At 46.0% G+C, this 22,879-nt stretch overlaps 30 non-coding genes across 30 annotated transcripts; 14 read left to right on the forward strand and 16 right to left on the reverse strand.

Moving 5' to 3' along the window:
- Positions 1–317: 317 nt before the first annotated feature.
- On the forward strand, positions 318–391 carry TRNAT-AGU (transfer RNA threonine (anticodon AGU)). The gene has a single exon. It is a non-coding gene; the product is annotated as a tRNA-Thr (tRNA).
- Positions 392–793: 402 nt separating this feature from the next.
- On the reverse strand, positions 794–875 carry TRNAS-GCU (transfer RNA serine (anticodon GCU)). The gene has a single exon. It is a non-coding gene; the product is annotated as a tRNA-Ser (tRNA).
- A 1,151-nt stretch (positions 876–2,026) lies between these two features.
- TRNAS-GCU (transfer RNA serine (anticodon GCU)) lies at positions 2,027–2,108 on the reverse strand. Its single transcript has one exon. It is a non-coding gene; the product is annotated as a tRNA-Ser (tRNA).
- Positions 2,109–3,259: 1,151 nt separating this feature from the next.
- Positions 3,260–3,341, reverse strand: TRNAS-GCU (transfer RNA serine (anticodon GCU)). Its single transcript has one exon. It is a non-coding gene; the product is annotated as a tRNA-Ser (tRNA).
- A 1,160-nt stretch (positions 3,342–4,501) lies between these two features.
- Positions 4,502–4,583, reverse strand: TRNAS-GCU (transfer RNA serine (anticodon GCU)). Its single transcript has one exon. It is a non-coding gene; the product is annotated as a tRNA-Ser (tRNA).
- A 684-nt stretch (positions 4,584–5,267) lies between these two features.
- On the forward strand, positions 5,268–5,341 carry TRNAT-AGU (transfer RNA threonine (anticodon AGU)). Its single transcript has one exon. It is a non-coding gene; the product is annotated as a tRNA-Thr (tRNA).
- A 393-nt stretch (positions 5,342–5,734) lies between these two features.
- On the reverse strand, positions 5,735–5,816 carry TRNAS-GCU (transfer RNA serine (anticodon GCU)). The gene has a single exon. It is a non-coding gene; the product is annotated as a tRNA-Ser (tRNA).
- A 684-nt stretch (positions 5,817–6,500) lies between these two features.
- TRNAT-AGU (transfer RNA threonine (anticodon AGU)) lies at positions 6,501–6,574 on the forward strand. The gene has a single exon. It is a non-coding gene; the product is annotated as a tRNA-Thr (tRNA).
- Positions 6,575–6,976: 402 nt separating this feature from the next.
- Positions 6,977–7,058, reverse strand: TRNAS-GCU (transfer RNA serine (anticodon GCU)). Its single transcript has one exon. It is a non-coding gene; the product is annotated as a tRNA-Ser (tRNA).
- Positions 7,059–8,209: 1,151 nt separating this feature from the next.
- Positions 8,210–8,291, reverse strand: TRNAS-GCU (transfer RNA serine (anticodon GCU)). Its single transcript has one exon. It is a non-coding gene; the product is annotated as a tRNA-Ser (tRNA).
- A 684-nt stretch (positions 8,292–8,975) lies between these two features.
- Positions 8,976–9,049, forward strand: TRNAT-AGU (transfer RNA threonine (anticodon AGU)). Its single transcript has one exon. It is a non-coding gene; the product is annotated as a tRNA-Thr (tRNA).
- Positions 9,050–9,442: 393 nt separating this feature from the next.
- TRNAS-GCU (transfer RNA serine (anticodon GCU)) lies at positions 9,443–9,524 on the reverse strand. The gene has a single exon. It is a non-coding gene; the product is annotated as a tRNA-Ser (tRNA).
- A 1,971-nt stretch (positions 9,525–11,495) lies between these two features.
- Positions 11,496–11,569, forward strand: TRNAT-AGU (transfer RNA threonine (anticodon AGU)). Its single transcript has one exon. It is a non-coding gene; the product is annotated as a tRNA-Thr (tRNA).
- Positions 11,570–11,962: 393 nt separating this feature from the next.
- On the reverse strand, positions 11,963–12,044 carry TRNAS-GCU (transfer RNA serine (anticodon GCU)). The gene has a single exon. It is a non-coding gene; the product is annotated as a tRNA-Ser (tRNA).
- Positions 12,045–12,728: 684 nt separating this feature from the next.
- Positions 12,729–12,802, forward strand: TRNAT-AGU (transfer RNA threonine (anticodon AGU)). The gene has a single exon. It is a non-coding gene; the product is annotated as a tRNA-Thr (tRNA).
- A 393-nt stretch (positions 12,803–13,195) lies between these two features.
- Positions 13,196–13,277, reverse strand: TRNAS-GCU (transfer RNA serine (anticodon GCU)). Its single transcript has one exon. It is a non-coding gene; the product is annotated as a tRNA-Ser (tRNA).
- Positions 13,278–13,961: 684 nt separating this feature from the next.
- On the forward strand, positions 13,962–14,035 carry TRNAT-AGU (transfer RNA threonine (anticodon AGU)). Its single transcript has one exon. It is a non-coding gene; the product is annotated as a tRNA-Thr (tRNA).
- Positions 14,036–14,428: 393 nt separating this feature from the next.
- On the reverse strand, positions 14,429–14,510 carry TRNAS-GCU (transfer RNA serine (anticodon GCU)). The gene has a single exon. It is a non-coding gene; the product is annotated as a tRNA-Ser (tRNA).
- Positions 14,511–15,194: 684 nt separating this feature from the next.
- TRNAT-AGU (transfer RNA threonine (anticodon AGU)) lies at positions 15,195–15,268 on the forward strand. Its single transcript has one exon. It is a non-coding gene; the product is annotated as a tRNA-Thr (tRNA).
- A 1,158-nt stretch (positions 15,269–16,426) lies between these two features.
- TRNAT-AGU (transfer RNA threonine (anticodon AGU)) lies at positions 16,427–16,500 on the forward strand. The gene has a single exon. It is a non-coding gene; the product is annotated as a tRNA-Thr (tRNA).
- Positions 16,501–16,893: 393 nt separating this feature from the next.
- TRNAS-GCU (transfer RNA serine (anticodon GCU)) lies at positions 16,894–16,975 on the reverse strand. Its single transcript has one exon. It is a non-coding gene; the product is annotated as a tRNA-Ser (tRNA).
- Positions 16,976–17,659: 684 nt separating this feature from the next.
- TRNAT-AGU (transfer RNA threonine (anticodon AGU)) lies at positions 17,660–17,733 on the forward strand. The gene has a single exon. It is a non-coding gene; the product is annotated as a tRNA-Thr (tRNA).
- Positions 17,734–18,126: 393 nt separating this feature from the next.
- On the reverse strand, positions 18,127–18,208 carry TRNAS-GCU (transfer RNA serine (anticodon GCU)). Its single transcript has one exon. It is a non-coding gene; the product is annotated as a tRNA-Ser (tRNA).
- A 684-nt stretch (positions 18,209–18,892) lies between these two features.
- On the forward strand, positions 18,893–18,966 carry TRNAT-AGU (transfer RNA threonine (anticodon AGU)). The gene has a single exon. It is a non-coding gene; the product is annotated as a tRNA-Thr (tRNA).
- A 393-nt stretch (positions 18,967–19,359) lies between these two features.
- Positions 19,360–19,441, reverse strand: TRNAS-GCU (transfer RNA serine (anticodon GCU)). Its single transcript has one exon. It is a non-coding gene; the product is annotated as a tRNA-Ser (tRNA).
- A 684-nt stretch (positions 19,442–20,125) lies between these two features.
- TRNAT-AGU (transfer RNA threonine (anticodon AGU)) lies at positions 20,126–20,199 on the forward strand. The gene has a single exon. It is a non-coding gene; the product is annotated as a tRNA-Thr (tRNA).
- Positions 20,200–20,592: 393 nt separating this feature from the next.
- TRNAS-GCU (transfer RNA serine (anticodon GCU)) lies at positions 20,593–20,674 on the reverse strand. Its single transcript has one exon. It is a non-coding gene; the product is annotated as a tRNA-Ser (tRNA).
- A 684-nt stretch (positions 20,675–21,358) lies between these two features.
- Positions 21,359–21,432, forward strand: TRNAT-AGU (transfer RNA threonine (anticodon AGU)). Its single transcript has one exon. It is a non-coding gene; the product is annotated as a tRNA-Thr (tRNA).
- A 393-nt stretch (positions 21,433–21,825) lies between these two features.
- Positions 21,826–21,907, reverse strand: TRNAS-GCU (transfer RNA serine (anticodon GCU)). Its single transcript has one exon. It is a non-coding gene; the product is annotated as a tRNA-Ser (tRNA).
- A 684-nt stretch (positions 21,908–22,591) lies between these two features.
- TRNAT-AGU (transfer RNA threonine (anticodon AGU)) lies at positions 22,592–22,665 on the forward strand. Its single transcript has one exon. It is a non-coding gene; the product is annotated as a tRNA-Thr (tRNA).
- The last annotated feature ends 214 nt before the right edge of the window (positions 22,666–22,879 follow it).

Here is a 22,879-nt window from a genome sequence, read left to right on the forward strand (position 1 = left end):
TTTTTCAAAAAGTTTTTGCTTTTCTAATTGTCATGACTGAAAGCTTCATCCTTTTACAAGTTGCTGCCAAGTATGGAACAGAACTCCAGTACCGTGTGGGCCCTTAAAGAAAGCAGTGGAAAATGACTGCGGATAAAGGGACACACCTCAGTTGTCTACCTAGTATCTGCTCACCTTCCTTTTTCCAGCCCTGAAAAGAAAAACCATGAAGGTTTGAGCCACCCCATCAGGTCATGAAAGGTTGCAGGAATTGGAAACATCCGATAGCAGTGGCGTTTTTTTTAAGCTGCACAGCTGTGCCAGCTTTGCCATCACAAGGCGCTGTGGCTTAGTTGGTTAAAGCGCCTGTCTAGTAAACAGGAGATCCTGAGTTCGAATCTCAGCAGTGCCTTTCTTTCTTCTCTTTTGAGCTTCTGAAGCAAACCAAAAAAAAGTTATTCGCTCACGTCTGACATCTTACTTGTCTTTCACACAGTCCTAAGGTAGACCAGTCAGGGGATCTAGAATCAGTACCAGCTAAAGGCTGCAAAGGACAAAGAGGCCTTCATCTTCATGAGAAGGCCGAGAAGGCCGAGGATGCCATCAAGCATGAAAAATAAAAAGAGTGGACTTAACCCGTTGATATGCCACGTAACTTGTATGCCACACAACAAATATGCGTCTTTCGTAGCTTTAATAAGAGCCGTCTTGAGAGGTCACAGTTAAAGTCCACCATGGAGGGGACAATCACTGCTTGTCCAGTAAAAAGAGGATTAGCAAACAAAGATTTCAGCTTGGACGAAGCAGAAGAAATCGACGAGGATGGGATTCGAACCCATGCATGCAGAGCACAATGGATTAGCAGTCCATCGCCTTAACCACTCGGCCACCTCGTCCTGGTGAGCGCCGTGGTTCCCTTTGACAAACTCCCAAACAAAGTGTGCCTAGTCGGTGCCTGCAGAGTTTTGCTGATCGGTCATGGGCTGAGTGGGTCATACCTCGCCTCCTACAGTAAGTAATGCCTCAAGAAGATGCATGGAAAACCCTTGAAAGGTGGACCTATGCTAAGGGATGCCAAACCATTTCCAGACATCCCTGGCATGTCTTCCATCCATCTATTCTGCCTTATGCATGGAAAGCAGAGCAGGTAACAATTCTTGCTCTGCTAAGAAGCGGCTCAATCACCTATGGAACCGCAAACCTCTAGCTCTCCACGAAGTTCCAGCTGCTATTGTCGTCTGCAAATTTGTCGGTGTGGATGCCTTTTTCAAAAAGTTTTTGCTTTTCTAATTGTCATGACTGAAAGCTTCATCCTTTTACAAGTTGCTGCCAAGTATGGAACAGAACTCCAGTACCGTGTGGGCCCTTAAAGAAAGCAGTGGAAAACGACTGCGGATAAAGGGACACACCTCAGTTGTCTACCTAGTATCTGCTCACCTTCCTTTTTCCAGCCCTGAAAAGAAAAACCATGAAGGTTTGAGCCACCCCATCAGGTCATGAAAGGTTGCAGGAATTGGAAACATCCGATAGCAGTGGCGTTTTTTTTAAGCTGCACAGCTGTGCCAGCTTTGCCATCACAAGGTGCTGTGGCTTAGTTGGTTAAAGCGCCTGTCTAGTAAACAGGAGATCCTGAGTTTGAATCTCAGCAGTGCCTTTCTTTCTTCTCTTTTGAGCTTCTGAAGCAAACCAAAAAAAAGTTATTCGCTCACGTCTGACATCTTACTTGTCTTTCACACAGTCCTAAGGTAGACCAGTCAGGGGATCTAGAATCAGTACCAGCTAAAGGCTGCAAAGGACAAAGAGGCCTTCATCTTCATGAGAAGGCCGAGGATGCCATCAAGCATGAAAAATAAAAAGAGTGGACTTAACCCGTTGATATGCCACGTAACTTGTATGCCACACAACAAATATGCGTCTTTCCTAGCTTTAATAAGAGCCGTCTTGAGAGGTCACAGTTAAAGTCCACCATGGAGGGGACAATCACTGCTTGTCCAGTAAAAAGAGGATTAGCAAACAAAGATTTCAGCTTGGACGAAGCAGAAGAAATCGACGAGGATGGGATTCGAACCCATGCATGCAGAGCACAATGGATTAGCAGTCCATCGCCTTAACCACTCGGCCACCTCGTCCTGGTGAGCGCCGTGGTTCCCTTTGACAAACTCCCAAACAAAGTGTGCCTAGTCGGTGCCTGCAGAGTTTTGCTGATCGGTCATGGGCTGAGTGGGTCATACCTCGCCTCCTACAGTAAGTAATGCCTCAAGAAGATGCATGGAAAACCCTTGAAAGGTGGACCTATGCTAAGGGATGCCAAACCATTTCCAGACTTCCCTGGCATGTCTTCCATCCATCTATTCTGCCTTATGCATGGAAAGCAGAGCAGGTAACAATTCTTGCTCTGCTAAGAAGCGGCTCAATCACCTATGGAACCGCAAACCTCTAGCTCTCCACGAAGTTCCAGCTGCTATTGTCGTCTGCAAATTTGTCGGTGTGGATGCCTTTTTCAAAAAGTTTTTGCTTTTCTAATTGTCATGACTGAAAGCTTCATCCTTTTACAAGTTGCTGCCAAGTATGGAACAGAACTCCAGTACCGTGTGGGCCCTTAAAGAAAGCAGTGGAAAACGACTGCGGATAAAGGGACACACCTCAGTTGTCTACCTAGTATCTGCTCACCTTCCTTTTTCCAGCCCTGAAAAGAAAAACCATGAAGGTTTGAGCCACCCCATCAGGTCATGAAAGGTTGCAGGAATTGGAAACATCCGATAGCAGTGGCGTTTTTTTTAAGCTGCACAGCTGTGCCAGCTTTGCCATCACAAGGTGCTGTGGCTTAGTTGGTTAAAGCGCCTGTCTAGTAAACAGGAGATCCTGAGTTTGAATCTCAGCAGTGCCTTTCTTTCTTCTCTTTTGAGCTTCTGAAGCAAACCAAAAAAAAGTTATTCGCTCACGTCTGACATCTTACTTGTCTTTCACACAGTCCTAAGGTAGACCAGTCAGGGGATCTAGAATCAGTACCAGCTAAAGGCTGCAAAGGACAAAGAGGCCTTCATCTTCATGAGAAGGCCGAGGATGCCATCAAGCATGAAAAATAAAAAGAGTGGACTTAACCCGTTGATATGCCACGTAACTTGTATGCCACACAACAAATATGCGTCTTTCCTAGCTTTAATAAGAGCCGTCTTGAGAGGTCACAGTTAAAGTCCACCATGGAGGGGACAATCACTGCTTGTCCAGTAAAAAGAGGATTAGCAAACAAAGATTTCAGCTTGGACGAAGCAGAAGAAATCGACGAGGATGGGATTCGAACCCATGCATGCAGAGCACAATGGATTAGCAGTCCATCGCCTTAACCACTCGGCCACCTCGTCCTGGTGAGCGCCGTGGTTCCCTTTGACAAACTCCCAAACAAAGTGTGCCTAGTCGGTGCCTGCAGAGTTTTGCTGATCGGTCATGGGCTGAGTGGGTCATACCTCGCCTCCTACAGTAAGTAATGCCTCAAGAAGATGCATGGAAAACCCTTGAAAGGTGGACCTATGCTAAGGGATGCCAAACCATTTCCAGACATCCCTGGCATGTCTTCCATCCATCTATTCTGCCTTATGCATGGAAAGCAGAGCAGGTAACAATTCTTGCTCTGCTAAGAAGCGGCTCAATCACCTATGGAACCGCAAACCTCTAGCTCTCCACGAAGTTCCAGCTGCTATTGTCGTCTGCAAATTTGTCGGCGTGGATGCCTTTTTCAAAAAGTTTTTGCTTTTCTAATTGTCATGACTGAAAGCTTCATCCTTTTACAAGTTGCTGCCAAGTATGGAACAGAACTCCAGTACCGTGTGGGCCCTTAAAGAAAGCAGTGGAAAACGACTGCGGATAAAGGGACACACCTCAGTTGTCTACCTAGTATCTGCTCACATTCCTTTTTCCAGCCCTGAAAAGAAAAACCATGAAGGTTTGAGCCACCCCATCAGGTCATGAAAGGTTGCAGGAATTGGAAACATCCGATAGCAGTGGCGTTTTTTTTAAGCTGCACAGCTGTGCCAGCTTTGCCATCACCAGGTGCTGTGGCTTAGTTGGTTAAAGCGCCTGTCTAGTAAACAGGAGATCCTGAGTTTGAATCTCAGCAGTGCCTTTCTTTCTTCTCTTTTGAGCTTCTGAAGCAAACCAAAAAAAAGTTATTCGCTCACGTCTGACATCTTACTTGTCTTTCACACAGTCCTAAGGTAGACCAGTCAGGGGATCTAGAATCAGTACCAGCTAAAGGCTGCAAAGGACAAAGAGGCCTTCATCTTCATGAGAAGGCCGAGAAGGCCGAGGATGCCATCAAGCATGAAAAATAAAAAGAGTGGACTTAACCCGTTGATATGCCACGTAACTTGTATGCCACACAACAAATATGCGTCTTTCCTAGCTTTAATAAGAGCCGTCTTGAGAGGTCACAGTTAAAGTCCACCATGGAGGGGACAATCACTGCTTGTCCAGTAAAAAGAGGATTAGCAAACAAAGATTTCAGCTTGGACGAAGCAGAAGAAATCGACGAGGATGGGATTCGAACCCATGCATGCAGAGCACAATGGATTAGCAGTCCATCGCCTTAACCACTCGGCCACCTCGTCCTGGTGAGCGCCGTGGTTCCCTTTGACAAACTCCCAAACAAAGTGTGCCTAGTCGGTGCCTGCAGAGTTTTGCTGATCGGTCATGGGCTGAGTGGGTCATACCTCGCCTCCTACAGTAAGTAATGCCTCAAGAAGATGCATGGAAAACCCTTGAAAGGTGGACCTATGCTAAGGGATGCCAAACCATTTCCAGACTTCCCTGGCATGTCTTCCATCCATCTATTCTGCCTTATGCATGGAAAGCAGAGCAGGTAACAATTCTTGCTCTGCTAAGAAGCGGCTCAATCACCTATGGAACCGCAAACCTCTAGCTCTCCACGAAGTTCCAGCTGCTATTGTCGTCTGCAAATTTGTCGGTGTGGATGCCTTTTTCAAAAAGTTTTTGCTTTTCTAATTGTCATGACTGAAAGCTTCATCCTTTTACAAGTTGCTGCCAAGTATGGAACAGAACTCCAGTACCGTGTGGGCCCTTAAAGAAAGCAGTGGAAAACGACTGCGGATAAAGGGACACACCTCAGTTGTCTACCTAGTATCTGCTCACCTTCCTTTTTCCAGCCCTGAAAAGAAAAACCATGAAGGTTTGAGCCACCCCATCAGGTCATGAAAGGTTGCAGGAATTGGAAACATCCGATAGCAGTGGCGTTTTTTTTAAGCTGCACAGCTGTGCCAGCTTTGCCATCACAAGGCGCTGTGGCTTAGTTGGTTAAAGCGCCTGTCTAGTAAACAGGAGATCCTGAGTTCGAATCTCAGCAGTGCCTTTCTTTCTTCTCTTTTGAGCTTCTGAAGCAAACCAAAAAAAAGTTATTCGCTCACGTCTGACATCTTACTTGTCTTTCACACAGTCCTAAGGTAGACCAGTCAGGGGATCTAGAATCAGTACCAGCTAAAGGCTGCAAAGGACAAAGAGGCCTTCATCTTCATGAGAAGGCCGAGGATGCCATCAAGCATGAAAAATAAAAAGAGTGGACTTAACCCGTTGATATGCCACGTAACTTGTATGCCACACAACAAATATGCGTCTTTCCTAGCTTTAATAAGAGCCGTCTTGAGAGGTCACAGTTAAAGTCCACCATGGAGGGGACAATCACTGCTTGTCCAGTAAAAAGAGGATTAGCAAACAAAGATTTCAGCTTGGACGAAGCAGAAGAAATCGACGAGGATGGGATTCGAACCCATGCATGCAGAGCACAATGGATTAGCAGTCCATCGCCTTAACCACTCGGCCACCTCGTCCTGGTGAGCGCCGTGGTTCCCTTTGACAAACTCCCAAACAAAGTGTGCCTAGTCGGTGCCTGCAGAGTTTTGCTGATCGGTCATGGGCTGAGTGGGTCATACCTCGCCTCCTACAGTAAGTAATGCCTCAAGAAGATGCATGGAAAACCCTTGAAAGGTGGACCTATGCTAAGGGATGCCAAACCATTTCCAGACTTCCCTGGCATGTCTTCCATCCATCTATTCTGCCTTATGCATGGAAAGCAGAGCAGGTAACAATTCTTGCTCTGCTAAGAAGCGGCTCAATCACCTATGGAACCGCAAACCTCTAGCTCTCCACGAAGTTCCAGCTGCTATTGTCGTCTGCAAATTTTTCGGTGTGGATGCCTTTTTCAAAAAGTTTTTGCTTTTCTAATTGTCATGACTGAAAGCTTCATCCTTTTACAAGTTGCTGCCAAGTATGGAACAGAACTCCAGTACCGTGTGGGCCCTTAAAGAAAGCAGTGGAAAATGACTGCGGATAAAGGGACACACCTCAGTTGTCTACCTAGTATCTGCTCACCTTCCTTTTTCCAGCCCTGAAAAGAAAAACCATGAAGGTTTGAGCCACCCCATCAGGTCATGAAAGGTTGCAGGAATTGGAAACATCCGATAGCAGTGGCGTTTTTTTTAAGCTGCACAGCTGTGCCAGCTTTGCCATCACAAGGCGCTGTGGCTTAGTTGGTTAAAGCGCCTGTCTAGTAAACAGGAGATCCTGAGTTCGAATCTCAGCAGTGCCTTTCTTTCTTCTCTTTTGAGCTTCTGAAGCAAACCAAAAAAAAGTTATTCGCTCACGTCTGACATCTTACTTGTCTTTCACACAGTCCTAAGGTAGACCAGTCAGGGGATCTAGAATCAGTACCAGCTAAAGGCTGCAAAGGACAAAGAGGCCTTCATCTTCATGAGAAGGCCGAGAAGGCCGAGGATGCCATCAAGCATGAAAAATAAAAAGAGTGGACTTAACCCGTTGATATGCCACGTAACTTGTATGCCACACAACAAATATGCGTCTTTCGTAGCTTTAATAAGAGCCGTCTTGAGAGGTCACAGTTAAAGTCCACCATGGAGGGGACAATCACTGCTTGTCCAGTAAAAAGAGGATTAGCAAACAAAGATTTCAGCTTGGACGAAGCAGAAGAAATCGACGAGGATGGGATTCGAACCCATGCATGCAGAGCACAATGGATTAGCAGTCCATCGCCTTAACCACTCGGCCACCTCGTCCTGGTGAGCGCCGTGGTTCCCTTTGACAAACTCCCAAACAAAGTGTGCCTAGTCGGTGCCTGCAGAGTTTTGCTGATCGGTCATGGGCTGAGTGGGTCATACCTCGCCTCCTACAGTAAGTAATGCCTCAAGAAGATGCATGGAAAACCCTTGAAAGGTGGACCTATGCTAAGGGATGCCAAACCATTTCCAGACATCCCTGGCATGTCTTCCATCCATCTATTCTGCCTTATGCATGGAAAGCAGAGCAGGTAACAATTCTTGCTCTGCTAAGAAGCGGCTCAATCACCTATGGAACCGCAAACCTCTAGCTCTCCACGAAGTTCCAGCTGCTATTGTCGTCTGCAAATTTGTCGGTGTGGATGCCTTTTTCAAAAAGTTTTTGCTTTTCTAATTGTCATGACTGAAAGCTTCATCCTTTTACAAGTTGCTGCCAAGTATGGAACAGAACTCCAGTACCGTGTGGGCCCTTAAAGAAAGCAGTGGAAAACGACTGCGGATAAAGGGACACACCTCAGTTGTCTACCTAGTATCTGCTCACCTTCCTTTTTCCAGCCCTGAAAAGAAAAACCATGAAGGTTTGAGCCACCCCATCAGGTCATGAAAGGTTGCAGGAATTGGAAACATCCGATAGCAGTGGCGTTTTTTTTAAGCTGCACAGCTGTGCCAGCTTTGCCATCACAAGGTGCTGTGGCTTAGTTGGTTAAAGCGCCTGTCTAGTAAACAGGAGATCCTGAGTTTGAATCTCAGCAGTGCCTTTCTTTCTTCTCTTTTGAGCTTCTGAAGCAAACCAAAAAAAAGTTATTCGCTCACGTCTGACATCTTACTTGTCTTTCACACAGTCCTAAGGTAGACCAGTCAGGGGATCTAGAATCAGTACCAGCTAAAGGCTGCAAAGGACAAAGAGGCCTTCATCTTCATGAGAAGGCCGAGGATGCCATCAAGCATGAAAAATAAAAAGAGTGGACTTAACCCGTTGATATGCCACGTAACTTGTATGCCACACAACAAATATGCGTCTTTCGTAGCTTTAATAAGAGCCGTCTTGAGAGGTCACAGTTAAAGTCCACCATGGAGGGGACAATCACTGCTTGTCCAGTAAAAAGAGGATTAGCAAACAAAGATTTCAGCTTGGACGAAGCAGAAGAAATCGACGAGGATGGGATTCGAACCCATGCATGCAGAGCACAATGGATTAGCAGTCCATCGCCTTAACCACTCGGCCACCTCGTCCTGGTGAGCGCCGTGGTTCCCTTTGACAAACTCCCAAACAAAGTGTGCCTAGTCGGTGCCTGCAGAGTTTTGCTGATCGGTCATGGGCTGAGTGGGTCATACCTCGCCTCCTACAGTAAGTAATGCCTCAAGAAGATGCATGGAAAACCCTTGAAAGGTGGACCTATGCTAAGGGATGCCAAACCATTTCCAGACATCCCTGGCATGTCTTTCATCCATCTATTCTGCCTTATGCATGGAAAGCAGAGCAGGTAACAATTCTTGCTCTGCTAAGAAGCGGCTCAATCACCTATGGAACCGCAAACCTCTAGCTCTCCACGAAGTTCCAGCTGCTATTGTCGTCTGCAAATTTGTCGATGTGGATGCCTTTTTCAAAAAGTTTTTGCTTTTCTAATTGTCATGACTGAAAGCTTCATCCTTTTACAAGTTGCTGCCAAGTATGGAACAGAACTCCAGTACCGTGTGGGCCCTTAAAGAAAGCAGTGGAAAACGACTGCGGATAAAGGGACACACCTCAGTTGTCTACCTAGTATCTGCTCACCTTCCTTTTTCCAGCCCTGAAAAGAAAAACTATGAAGGTTTGAGCCACCCCATCAGGTCATGAAAGGTTGCAGGAATTGGAAACATCCGATAGCAGTGGCGTTTTTTTTAAGCTGCACAGCTGTGCCAGCTTTGCCATCACAAGGCGCTGTGGCTTAGTTGGTTAAAGCGCCTGTCTAGTAAACAGGAGATCCTGAGTTCGAATCTCAGCAGTGCCTTTCTTTCTTCTCTTTTGAGCTTCTGAAGCAAACCAAAAAAAAGTTATTCGCTCACGTCTGACATCTTACTTGTCTTTCACACAGTCCTAAGGTAGACCAGTCAGGGGATCTAGAATCAGTACCAGCTAAAGGCTGCAAAGGACAAAGAGGCCTTCATCTTCATGAGAAGGCCGAGGATGCCATCAAGCATGAAAAATAAAAAGAGTGGACTTAACCTGTTGATATGCCACGTAACTTGTATGCCACACAACAAATATGCGTCTTTCCTAGCTTTAATAAGAGCCGTCTTGAGAGGTCACAGTTAAAGTCCACCATGGAGGGGACAATCACTGCTTGTCCAGTAAAAAGAGGATTAACAAACAAAGATTTCAGCTTGGACGAAGCAGAAGAAATCGACGAGGATGGGATTCGAACCCATGCATGCAGAGCACAATGGATTAGCAGTCCATCGCCTTAACCACTCGGCCACCTCGTCCTGGTGAGCGCCGTGGTTCCCTTTGACAAACTCCCAAACAAAGTGTGCCTAGTCGGTGCCTGCAGAGTTTTGCTGATCGGTCATGGGCTGAGTGGGTCATACCTCGCCTCCTACAGTAAGTAATGCCTCAAGAAGATGCATGGAAAACCCTTGAAAGGTGGACCTATGCTAAGGGATGCCAAACCATTTCCAGACATCCCTGCCATGTCTTCCATCCATCTATTCTGCCTTATGCATGGAAAGCAGAGCAGGTAACAATTCTTGCTCTGCAAAGAAGCGGCTCAATCACCTATGGAACCGCAAACCTCTAGCTCTCCACGAAGTTCCAGCTGCTATTGTCGTCTGCAAATTTGTCGGTGTGGATGCCTTTTTCAAAAAGTTTTTGCTTTTCTAATTGTCATGACTGAAAGCTTCATCCTTTTACAAGTTGCTGCCAAGTATGGAACAGAACTCCAGTAACGTGTGGGCCCTTAACCCCATAGCGCAATAAGACGTACCCTTACGTCTTACTGCGCATGGGGGAGTATGAAGAGGGCTCACAGGCTGAGCCCTCTTCATACTCACCGGGCATTTGCTTCATAATGAAGCAAACGCCCGTCGCTAACACCCGCGATCGGTGCTTGCACCGATCGCGGGTGTTAACCCTTTGATTGCCGCCGGCAAAGCTGCCGGCGGCATTAAAGAGCCGGCGGCGCATGGGCGCCGCCATCTTGGCTCCGATCGTCACTGCCCGTGACGTCACCGGGGATCGGCGATCCGTTGCCATGACAGCCTGGGATCACACAAAGATCCCAGACCGTCAGGATCGAGGCTGTCTATTATAATGTGCGATCTGCACATTATAATAGATGGTATGCAAAATCCCCATATACTGCCATACTGTAGTATGGCAGTATATGGTAGGATCAATCAGACAACCTAGGGTTAAAGTACCCTAGGGAGTCTGTAAAATAGTAAAAAAAATAAATAAAAAAAAGTAAAAAAAAAAAAAATTATATTAAAAAAACATAAAAATTCAAATCACCCCCCTTTCCCTAGAACTGATATAAATATAAATAAACAGTAAAAATCATAAACACAATAGGTATCGCCGTGTCCGAAAATGCCCGATCTATCAAAATATAATAACCGTTTTTCACTGCGTTAAACCGCGTAGCGGAAAATAGCGCCCGAAGTCGCAAATGGCATTTTTTTGCCATTTTGAAAAATAGAAAAAATTCTATAAAAAGTGATCAAAATGTCAAACAGTCCTAAAAATAGAAGCGTTGAAAACGTCATCAGAAGTCGCAAAAAATGACACCAACCACAGCTCCATACACTAAAGTATGAAAAAGTTATTAGCGCAAGAACACGGCAAAATGAAGAATTTTTTTTCTGTACAGGAGGTTTTAATTTTTGTAAATGTATGAAAACATTATAAAACCTATACAAATTTGGTATCCCCGTGATCGTATTGACCCAATGAATGAAATAGACATGTCATTTGGGGTGCACAGTGAAAGCTGTAAAAACCAAGCCCACAAGAAATGGCGCAAATGTGTTTTTTCATCATTTTCACTGCATTTAGAATTTTTTTCCCGCTTCCCAGTACAGGGCATGGAATATTTAATACCATCGCTACGTAGTGCAATTTGTTACGCAGAAAATAAGCCATCATACAGCTCTGTACATGGAAAAATAAAAAAGTTCTAGATTTTTGAAGGTGGGGAGTGAAAAATAAAAACGCAAAAACGAAAAAGGGCCTGGTCCTTAAGGGGTTAAAGAAAGCAGTGGAAAACGACTGCGGATAAAGGGACACACCTCAGTTGTCTACCTAGTATCTGCTCACCTTCCTTTTTCCAGCCCTGAAAAGAAAAACCATGAAGGTTTGAGCCACCCCATCAGGTCATGAAAGGTTGCAGGAATTGGAAACATCCGATAGCAGTGGCGTTTTTTTTAAGCTGCACAGCTGTGCCAGCTTTGCCATCACAAGGCGCTGTGGCTTAGTTGGTTAAAGCGCCTGTCTAGTAAACAGGAGATCCTGAGTTCGAATCTCAGCAGTGCCTTTCTTTCTTCTCTTTTGAGCTTCTGAAGCAAACCAAAAAAAAGTTATTCGCTCACGTCTGACATCTTACTTGTCTTTCACACAGTCCTAAGGTAGACCAGTCAGGGGATCTAGAATCAGTACCAGCTAAAGGCTGCAAAGGACAAAGAGGCCTTCATCTTCATGAGAAGGCCGAGGATGCCATCAAGCATGAAAAATAAAAAGAGTGGACTTAACCCGTTGATATGCCACGTAACTTGTATGCCACACAACAAATATGCGTCTTTCCTAGCTTTAATAAGAGCCGTCTTGAGAGGTCACAGTTAAAGTCCACCATGGAGGGGACAATCACTGCTTGTCCAGTAAAAAGAGGATTAGCAAACAAAGATTTCAGCTTGGACGAAGCAGAAGAAATCGACGAGGATGGGATTCGAACCCATGCATGCAGAGCACAATGGATTAGCAGTCCATCGCCTTAACCACTCGGCCACCTCGTCCTGGTGAGCGCCGTGGTTCCCTTTGACAAACTCCCAAACAAAGTGTGCCTAGTCGGTGCCTGCAGAGTTTTGCTGATCGGTCATGGGCTGAGTGGGTCATACCTCGCCTCCTACAGTAAGTAATGCCTCAAGAAGATGCATGGAAAACCCTTGAAAGGTGGACCTATGCTAAGGGATGCCAAACCATTTCCAGACATCCCTGCCATGTCTTCCATCCATCTATTCTGCCTTATGCATGGAAAGCAGAGCAGGTAACAATTCTAGCTCTGCAAAGAAGCGGCTCAATCACCTATGGAACCGCAAACCTCTAGCTCTCCACGAAGTTCCAGCTGCTATTGTCGTCTGCAAATTTGTCGGTGTGGATGCCTTTTTCAAAAAGTTTTTGCTTTTCTAATTGTCATGACTGAAAGCTTCATCCTTTTACAAGTTGCTGCCAAGTATGGAACAGAACTCCAGTACCGTGTGGGCCCTTAAAGAAAGCAGGGGAAAACGACTGCGGATAAAGGGACACACCTCAGTTGTCTACCTAGTATCTGCTCACCTTCCTTTTTCCAGCCCTGAAAAGAAAAACCATGAAGGTTTGAGCCACCCCATCAGGTCATGAAAGGTTGCAGGAATTGGAAACATCCGATAGCAGTGGCGTTTTTTTTAAGCTGCACAGCTGTGCCAGCTTTGCCATCACAAGGCGCTGTGGCTTAGTTGGTTAAAGCGCCTGTCTAGTAAACAGGAGATCCTGAGTTCGAATCTCAGCAGTGCCTTTCTTTCTTCTCTTTTGAGCTTCTGAAGCAAACCAAAAAAAAGTTATTCACTCACGTCTGACATCTTACTTGTCTTTCACACAGTCCTAAGGTAGACCAGTCAGGGGATCTAGAATCAGTACCAGCTAAAGGCTGCAAAGGACAAAGAGGCCTTCATCTTCATGAGAAGGCCGAGGATGCCATCAAGCATGAAAAATAAAAAGAGTGGACTTAACCCGTTGATATGCCACGTAACTTGTATGCCACACAACAAATATGCGTCTTTCCTAGCTTTAATAAGAGCCGTCTTGAGAGGTCACAGTTAAAGTCCACCATGGAGGGGACAATCACTGCTTGTCCAGTAAAAAGAGGATTAGCAAACAAAGATTTCAGCTTGGACGAAGCAGAAGAAATCGACGAGGATGGGATTCGAACCCATGCATGCAGAGCACAATGGATTAGCAGTCCATCGCCTTAACCACTCGGCCACCTCGTCCTGGTGAGCGCCGTGGTTCCCTTTGACAAACTCCCAAACAAAGTGTGCCTAGTCGGTGCCTGCAGAGTTTTGCTGATCGGTCATGGGCTGAGTGGGTCATACCTCGCCTCCTACAGTAAGTAATGCCTCAAGAAGATGCATGGAAAACCCTTGAAAGGTGGACCTATGCTAAGGGATGCCAAACCATTTCCAGACATCCCTGCCATGTCTTCCATCCATCTATTCTGCCTTATGCATGGAAAGCAGAGCAGGTAACAATTCTTGCTCTGCAAAGAAGCGGCTCAATCACCTATGGAACCGCAAACCTCTAGCTCTCCACGAAGTTCCAGCTGCTATTGTCGTCTGTAAATTTGTCGGTGTGGATGCCTTTTTCAAAAAGTTTTTGCTTTTCTAATTGTCATGACTGAAAGCTTCATCCTTTTACAAGTTGCTGCCAAGTATGGAACAGAACTCCAGTACCGTGTGGGCCCTTAAAGAAAGCAGTGGAAAACGACTGCGGATAAAGGGACACACCTCAGTTGTCTACCTAGTATCTGCTCACCTTCCTTTTTCCAGCCCTGAAAAGAAAAACTATGAAGGTTTGAGCCACCCCATCAGGTCATGAAAGGTTGCAGGAATTGGAAACATCCGATAGCAGTGGCGTTTTTTTTAAGCTGCACAGCTGTGCCAGCTTTGCCATCACAAGGCGCTGTGGCTTAGTTGGTTAAAGCGCCTGTCTAGTAAACAGGAGATCCTGAGTTCGAATCTCAGCAGTGCCTTTCTTTCTTCTCTTTTGAGCTTCTGAAGCAAACCAAAAAAAAGTTATTCGCTCACGTCTGACATCTTACTTGTCTTTCACACAGTCCTAAGGTAGACCAGTCAGGGGATCTAGAATCAGTACCAGCTAAAGGCTGCAAAGGACAAAGAGGCCTTCATCTTCATGAGAAGGCCGAGGATGCCATCAAGCATGAAAAATAAAAAGAGTGGACTTAACCCGTTGATATGCCACGTAACTTGTATGCCACACAACAAATATGCGTCTTTCCTAGCTTTAATAAGAGCCGTCTCGAGAGGTCACAGTTAAAGTCCACCATGGAGGGGACAATCACTGCTTGTCCAGTAAAAAGAGGATTAGCAAACAAAGATTTCAGCTTGGACGAAGCAGAAGAAATCGACGAGGATGGGATTCGAACCCATGCATGCAGAGCACAATGGATTAGCAGTCCATCGCCTTAACCACTCGGCCACCTCGTCCTGGTGAGCGCCGTGGTTCCCTTTGACAAACTCCCAAAGAAAGTGTGCCTAGTCGGTGCCTGCAGAGTTTTGCTGATCGGTCATGGGCTGAGTGGGTCATACCTTGCCTCCTACAGTAAGTAATGCCTCAAGAAGATGCATGGAAAACCCTTGAAAGGTGGACCTATGCTAAGGGATGCCAAACCATTTCCAGACTTCCCTGGCATGTCTTCCATCCATCTATTCTGCCTTATGCATGGAAAGCAGAGCAGGTAACAATTCTTGCTTTGCTAAGAAGCGGCTCAATCACCTATGGAACCGCAAACCTCTAGCTCTCCACGAAGTTCCAGCTGCTATTGTCGTCTGCAAATTTGTCGGTGTGGATGCCTTTTTCAAAAAGTTTTTGCTTTTCTAATTGTCATGACTGAAAGCTTCATCCTTTTACAAGTTGCTGCCAAGTATGGAACAGAACTCCAGTACCGTGTGGGCCCTTAAAGAAAGCAGTGGAAAACGACTGCGGATAAAGGGACACACCTCAGTTGTCTACCTAGTATCTGCTCACCTTCCTTTTTCCAGCCCTGAAAAGAAAAACCATGAAGGTTTGAGCCACCCCATCAGGTCATGAAAGGTTGCAGGAATTGGAAACATCCGATAGCAGTGGCGTTTTTTTTAAGCTGCACAGCTGTGCCAGCTTTGCCATCACAAGGCGCTGTGGCTTAGTTGGTTAAAGCGCCTGTCTAGTAAACAGGAGATCCTGAGTTCGAATCTCAGCAGTGCCTTTCTTTCTTCTCTTTTGAGCTTCTGAAGCAAACCAAAAAAAAGTTATTCGCTCACGTCTGACATCTTACTTGTCTTTCACACAGTCCTAAGGTAGACCAGTCAGGGGATCTAGAATCAGTACCAGCTAAAGGCTGCAAAGGACAAAGAGGCCTTCATCTTCATGAGAAGGCCGAGGATGCCATCAAGCATGAAAAATAAAAAGAGTGGACTTAACCCGTTGATATGCCACGTAACTTGTATGCCACACAACAAATATGCGTCTTTCCTAGCTTTAATAAGAGCCGTCTTGAGAGGTCACAGTTAAAGTCCACCATGGAGGGGACAATCACTGCTTGTCCAGTAAAAAGAGGATTAGCAAACAAAGATTTCAGCTTGGACAAAGCAGAAGAAATCGACGGGGATGGGATTCGAACCCATGCATGCAGAGCACAATGGATTAGCAGTCCATCGCCTTAACCACTCGGCCACCTCGTCCTGGTGAGCGCCGTGGTTCCTTTGACAAACTCCCAAACAAAGTGTGCCTAGTCGGTGCCTGCAGAGTTTTGCTGATCGGTCATGGGCTGAGTGGGTCATACCTCGCCTCCTACAGTAAGTAATGCCTCAAGAAGATGCATGGAAAACCCTTGAAAGGTGGACCTATGATAAGGGATGCCAAACCATTTCCAGACATCCCTGCCATGTCTTCCATCCATCTATTCTGCCTTATGCATGGAAAGCAGAGCAGGTAACAATTCTTGCTCTGCAAAGAAGCGGCTCAATCACCTATGGAACCGCAAACCTCTAGCTCTCCACGAAGTTCCAGCTGCTATTGTCGTCTGCAAATTTGTCGGTGTGGATGCCTTTTTCAAAAAGTTTTTGCTTTTCTAATTGTCATGACTGAAAGCTTCATCCTTTTACAAGTTGCTGCCAAGTATGGAACAGAACTCCAGTACCGTGTGGGCCCTTAAAGAAAGCAGTGGAAAACGACTGCGGATAAAGGGACACACCTCAGTTGTCTACCTAGTATCTGCTCACCTTCCTTTTTCCAGCCCTGAAAAGAAAAACCATGAAGGTTTGAGCCACCCCATCAGGTCATGAAAGGTTGCAGGAATTGGAAACATCCGATAGCAGTGGCGTTTTTTTTAAGCTGCACAGCTGTGCCAGCTTTGCCATCACAAGGCGCTGTGGCTTAGTTGGTTAAAGCGCCTGTCTAGTAAACAGGAGATCCTGAGTTCGAATCTCAGCAGTGCCTTTCTTTCTTCTCTTTTGAGCTTCTGAAGCAAACCAAAAAAAAGTTATTCGCTCACGTCTGACATCTTACTTGTCTTTCACACAGTCCTAAGGTAGACCAGTCAGGGGATCTAGAATCAGTACCAGCTAAAGGCTGCAAAGGACAAAGAGGCCTTCATCTTCATGAGAAGGCCGAGGATGCCATCAAGCATGAAAAATAAAAAGAGTGGACTTAACCCGTTGATATGCCACGTAACTTGTATGCCACACAACAAATATGCGTCTTTCCTAGCTTTAATAAGAGCCGTCTTGAGAGGTCACAGTTAAAGTCCACCATGGAGGGGACAATCACTGCTTGTCCAGTAAAAAGAGGATTAGCAAACAAAGATTTCAGCTTGGACGAAGCAGAAGAAATCGACGAGGATGGGATTCGAACCCATGCATGCAGAGCACAATGGATTAGCAGTCCATCGCCTTAACCACTCGGCCACCTCGTCCTGGTGAGCGCCGTGGTTCCCTTTGACAAACTCCCAAACAAAGTGTGCCTAGTCGGTGCCTGCAGAGTTTTGCTGATCGGTCATGGGCTGAGTGGGTCATACCTCGCCTCCTACAGTAAGTAATGCCTCAAGAAGATGCATGGAAAACCCTTGAAAGGTGGACCTATGCTAAGGGATGCCAAACCATTTCCAGACTTCCCTGGCATGTCTTCCATCCATCTATTCTGCCTTATGCATGGAAAGCAGAGCAGGTAACAATTCTTGCTCTGCTAAGAAGCGGCTCAATCACCTATGGAACCGCAAACCTCTAGCTCTCCACGAAGTTCCAGCTGCTATTGTCGTCTGCAAATTTGTCGGTGTGGATGCCTTTTTCAAAAAGTTTTTGCTTTTCTAATTGTCATGACTGAAAGCTTCATCCTTTTACAAGTTGCTGCCAAGTATGGAACAGAACTCCAGTACCGTGTGGGCCCTTAAAGAAAGCAGTGGAAAACGACTGCGGATAAAGGGACACACCTCAGTTGTCTACCTAGTATCTGCTCACCTTCCTTTTTCCAGCCCTGAAAAGAAAAACCATGAAGGTTTGAGCCACCCCATCAGGTCATGAAAGGTTGCAGGAATTGGAAACATCCGATAGCAGTGGCGTTTTTTTTAAGCTGCACAGCTGTGCCAGCTTTGCCATCACAAGGCGCTGTGGCTTAGTTGGTTAAAGCGCCTGTCTAGTAAACAGGAGATCCTGAGTTCGAATCTCAGCAGTGCCTTTCTTTCTTCTCTTTTGAGCTTCTGAAGCAAACCAAAAAAAAGTTATTCGCTCACGTCTGACATCTTACTTGTCTTTCACACAGTCCTAAGGTAGACCAGTCAGGGGATCTAGAATCAGTACCAGCTAAAGGCTGCAAAGGACAAAGAGGCCTTCATCTTCATGAGAAGGCCGAGGATGCCATCAAGCATGAAAAATAAAAAGAGTGGACTTAACCCGTTGATATGCCACGTAACTTGTATGCCACACAACAAATATGCGTCTTTCCTAGCTTTAATAAGAGCCGTCTTGAGAGGTCACAGTTAAAGTCCACCATGGAGGGGACAATCACTGCTTGTCCAGTAAAAAGAGGATTAGCAAACAAAGATTTCAGCTTGGACGAAGCAGAAGAAATCGACGAGGATGGGATTCGAACCCATGCATGCAGAGCACAATGGATTAGCAGTCCATCGCCTTAACCACTCGGCCACCTCGTCCTGGTGAGCGCCGTGGTTCCCTTTGACAAACTCCCAAACAAAGTGTGCCTAGTCGGTGCCTGCAGAGTTTTGCTGATCGGTCATGGGCTGAGTGGGTCATACCTCGCCTCCTACAGTAAGTAATGCCTCAAGAAGATGCATGGAAAACCCTTGAAAGGTGGACCTATGCTAAGGGATGCCAAACCATTTCCAGACTTCCCTGGCATGTCTTCCATCCATCTATTCTGCCTTATGCATGGAAAGCAGAGCAGGTAACAATTCTTGCTCTGCTAAGAAGCGGCTCAATCACCTATGGAACCGCAAACCTCTAGCTCTCCACGAAGTTCCAGCTGCTATTGTCGTCTGCAAATTTGTCGGTGTGGATGCCTTTTTCAAAAAGTTTTTGCTTTTCTAATTGTCATGACTGAAAGCTTCATCCTTTTACAAGTTGCTGCCAAGTATGGAACAGAACTCCAGTACCGTGTGGGCCCTTAAAGAAAGCAGTGGAAAACGACTGCGGATAAAGGGACACACCTCAGTTGTCTACCTAGTATCTGCTCACCTTCCTTTTTCCAGCCCTGAAAAGAAAAACCATGAAGGTTTGAGCCACCCCATCAGGTCATGAAAGGTTGCAGGAATTGGAAACATCCGATAGCAGTGGCGTTTTTTTTAAGCTGCACAGCTGTGCCAGCTTTGCCATCACAAGGCGCTGTGGCTTAGTTGGTTAAAGCGCCTGTCTAGTAAACAGGAGATCCTGAGTTCGAATCTCAGCAGTGCCTTTCTTTCTTCTCTTTTGAGCTTCTGAAGCAAACCAAAAAAAAGTTATTCGCTCACGTCTGACATCTTACTTGTCTTTCACACAGTCCTAAGGTAGACCAGTCAGGGGATCTAGAATCAGTACCAGCTAAAGGCTGCAAAGGACAAAGAGGCCTTCATCTTCATGAGAAGGCCGAGGATGCCATCAAGCATGAAAAATAAAAAGAGTGGACTTAACCCGTTGATATGCCACGTAACTTGTATGCCACACAACAAATATGCGTCTTTCCTAGCTTTAATAAGAGCCGTCTTGAGAGGTCACAGTTAAAGTCCACCATGGAGGGGACAATCACTGCTTGTCCAGTAAAAAGAGGATTAGCAAACAAAGATTTCAGCTTGGACGAAGCAGAAGAAATCGACGAGGATGGGATTCGAACCCATGCATGCAGAGCACAATGGATTAGCAGTCCATCGCCTTAACCACTCGGCCACCTCGTCCTGGTGAGCGCCGTGGTTCCCTTTGACAAACTCCCAAACAAAGTGTGCCTAGTCGGTGCCTGCAGAGTTTTGCTGATCGGTCATGGGCTGAGTGGGTCATACCTCGCCTCCTACAGTAAGTAATGCCTCAAGAAGATGCATGGAAAACCCTTGAAAGGTGGACCTATGCTAAGGGATGCCAAACCATTTCCAGACTTCCCTGGCATGTCTTCCATCCATCTATTCTGCCTTATGCATGGAAAGCAGAGCAGGTAACAATTCTTGCTCTGCTAAGAAGCGGCTCAATCACCTATGGAACCGCAAACCTCTAGCTCTCCACGAAGTTCCAGCTGCTATTGTCGTCTGCAAATTTGTCGGTGTGGATGCCTTTTTCAAAAAGTTTTTGCTTTTCTAATTGTCATGACTGAAAGCTTCATCCTTTTACAAGTTGCTGCCAAGTATGGAACAGAACTCCAGTACCGTGTGGGCCCTTAAAGAAAGCAGTGGAAAACGACTGCGGATAAAGGGACACACCTCAGTTGTCTACCTAGTATCTGCTCACCTTCCTTTTTCCAGCCCTGAAAAGAAAAACCATGAAGGTTTGAGCCACCCCATCAGGTCATGAAAGGTTGCAGGAATTGGAAACATCCGATAGCAGTGGCGTTTTTTTTAAGCTGCACAGCTGTGCCAGCTTTGCCATCACAAGGCGCTGTGGCTTAGTTGGTTAAAGCGCCTGTCTAGTAAACAGGAGATCCTGAGTTCGAATCTCAGCAGTGCCTTTCTTTCTTCTCTTTTGAGCTTCTGAAGCAAACCAAAAAAAAGTTATTCGCTCACGTCTGACATCTTACTTGTCTTTCACACAGTCCTAAGGTAGACCAGTCAGGGGATCTAGAATCAGTACCAGCTAAAGGCTGCAAAGGACAAAGAGGCCTTCATCTTCATGAGAAGGCCGAGGATGCCATCAAGCATGAAAAATAAAAAGAGTGGACTTAACCCGTTGATATGCCACGTAACTTGTATGCCACACAACAAATATGCGTCTTTCCTAGCTTTAATAAGAGCCGTCTTGAGAGGTCACAGTTAAAGTCCACCATGGAGGGGACAATCACTGCTTGTCCAGTAAAAAGAGGATTAGCAAACAAAGATTTCAGCTTGGACGAAGCAGAAGAAATCGACGAGGATGGGATTCGAACCCATGCATGCAGAGCACAATGGATTAGCAGTCCATCGCCTTAACCACTCGGCCACCTCGTCCTGGTGAGCGCCGTGGTTCCCTTTGACAAACTCCCAAACAAAGTGTGCCTAGTCGGTGCCTGCAGAGTTTTGCTGATCGGTCATGGGCTGAGTGGGTCATACCTCGCCTCCTACAGTAAGTAATGCCTCAAGAAGATGCATGGAAAACCCTTGAAAGGTGGACCTATGCTAAGGGATGCCAAACCATTTCCAGACTTCCCTGGCATGTCTTCCATCCATCTATTCTGCCTTATGCATGGAAAGCAGAGCAGGTAACAATTCTTGCTCTGCTAAGAAGCGGCTCAATCACCTATGGAACCGCAAACCTCTAGCTCTCCACGAAGTTCCAGCTGCTATTGTCGTCTGCAAATTTGTCGGTGTGGATGCCTTTTTCAAAAAGTTTTTGCTTTTCTAATTGTCATGACTGAAAGCTTCATCCTTTTACAAGTTGCTGCCAAGTATGGAACAGAACTCCAGTACCGTGTGGGCCCTTAAAGAAAGCAGTGGAAAACGACTGCGGATAAAGGGACACACCTCAGTTGTCTACCTAGTATCTGCTCACCTTCCTTTTTCCAGCCCTGAAAAGAAAAACCATGAAGGTTTGAGCCACCCCATCAGGTCATGAAAGGTTGCAGGAATTGGAAACATCCGATAGCAGTGGCGTTTTTTTTAAGCTGCACAGCTGTGCCAGCTTTGCCATCACAAGGCGCTGTGGCTTAGTTGGTTAAAGCGCCTGTCTAGTAAACAGGAGATCCTGAGTTCGAATCTCAGCAGTGCCTTTCTTTCTTCTCTTTTGAGCTTCTGAAGCAAACCAAAAAAAAGTTATTCGCTCACGTCTGACATCTTACTTGTCTTTCACACAGTCCTAAGGTAGACCAGTCAGGGGATCTAGAATCAGTACCAGCTAAAGGCTGCAAAGGACAAAGAGGCCTTCATCTTCATGAGAAGGCCGAGGATGCCATCAAGCATGAAAAATAAAAAGAGTGGACTTAACCCGTTGATATGCCACGTAACTTGTATGCCACACAACAAATATGCGTCTTTCCTAGCTTTAATAAGAGCCGTCTTGAGAGGTCACAGTTAAAGTCCACCATGGAGGGGACAATCACTGCTTGTCCAGTAAAAAGAGGATTAGCAAACAAAGATTTCAGCTTGGACGAAGCAGAAGAAATCGACGAGGATGGGATTCGAACCCATGCATGCAGAGCACAATGGATTAGCAGTCCATCGCCTTAACCACTCGGCCACCTCGTCCTGGTGAGCGCCGTGGTTCCCTTTGACAAACTCCCAAACAAAGTGTGCCTAGTCGGTGCCTGCAGAGTTTTGCTGATCGGTCATGGGCTGAGTGGGTCATACCTCGCCTCCTACAGTAAGTAATGCCTCAAGAAGATGCATGGAAAACCCTTGAAAGGTGGACCTATGCTAAGGGATGCCAAACCATTTCCAGACTTCCCTGGCATGTCTTCCATCCATCTATTCTGCCTTATGCATGGAAAGCAGAGCAGGTAACAATTCTTGCTCTGCTAAGAAGCGGCTCAATCACCTATGGAACCGCAAACCTCTAGCTCTCCACGAAGTTCCAGCTGCTATTGTCGTCTGCAAATTTGTCGGTGTGGATGCCTTTTTCAAAAAGTTTTTGCTTTTCTAATTGTCATGACTGAAAGCTTCATCCTTTTACAAGTTGCTGCCAAGTATGGAACAGAACTCCAGTACCGTGTGGGCCCTTAAAGAAAGCAGTGGAAAACGACTGCGGATAAAGGGACACACCTCAGTTGTCTACCTAGTATCTGCTCACCTTCCTTTTTCCAGCCCTGAAAAGAAAAACCATGAAGGTTTGAGCCACCCCATCAGGTCATGAAAGGTTGCAGGAATTGGAAACATCCGATAGCAGTGGCGTTTTTTTTAAGCTGCACAGCTGTGCCAGCTTTGCCATCACAAGGCGCTGTGGCTTAGTTGGTTAAAGCGCCTGTCTAGTAAACAGGAGATCCTGAGTTCGAATCTCAGCAGTGCCTTTCTTTCTTCTCTTTTGAGCTTCTGAAGCAAACCAAAAAAAAGTTATTCGCTCACGTCTGACATCTTACTTGTCTTTCACACAGTCCTAAGGTAGACCAGTCAGGGGATCTAGAATCAGTACCAGCTAAAGGCTGCAAAGGACAAAGAGGCCTTCATCTTCATGAGAAGGCCGAGGATGCCATCAAGCATGAAAAATAAAAAGAGTGGACTTAA

The sequence above is a fragment of the Engystomops pustulosus genome, chromosome 7 (assembly GCF_040894005.1).
Source record: "Engystomops pustulosus chromosome 7, aEngPut4.maternal, whole genome shotgun sequence".
NCBI lineage: Eukaryota > Metazoa > Chordata > Amphibia > Anura > Leptodactylidae > Engystomops > Engystomops pustulosus.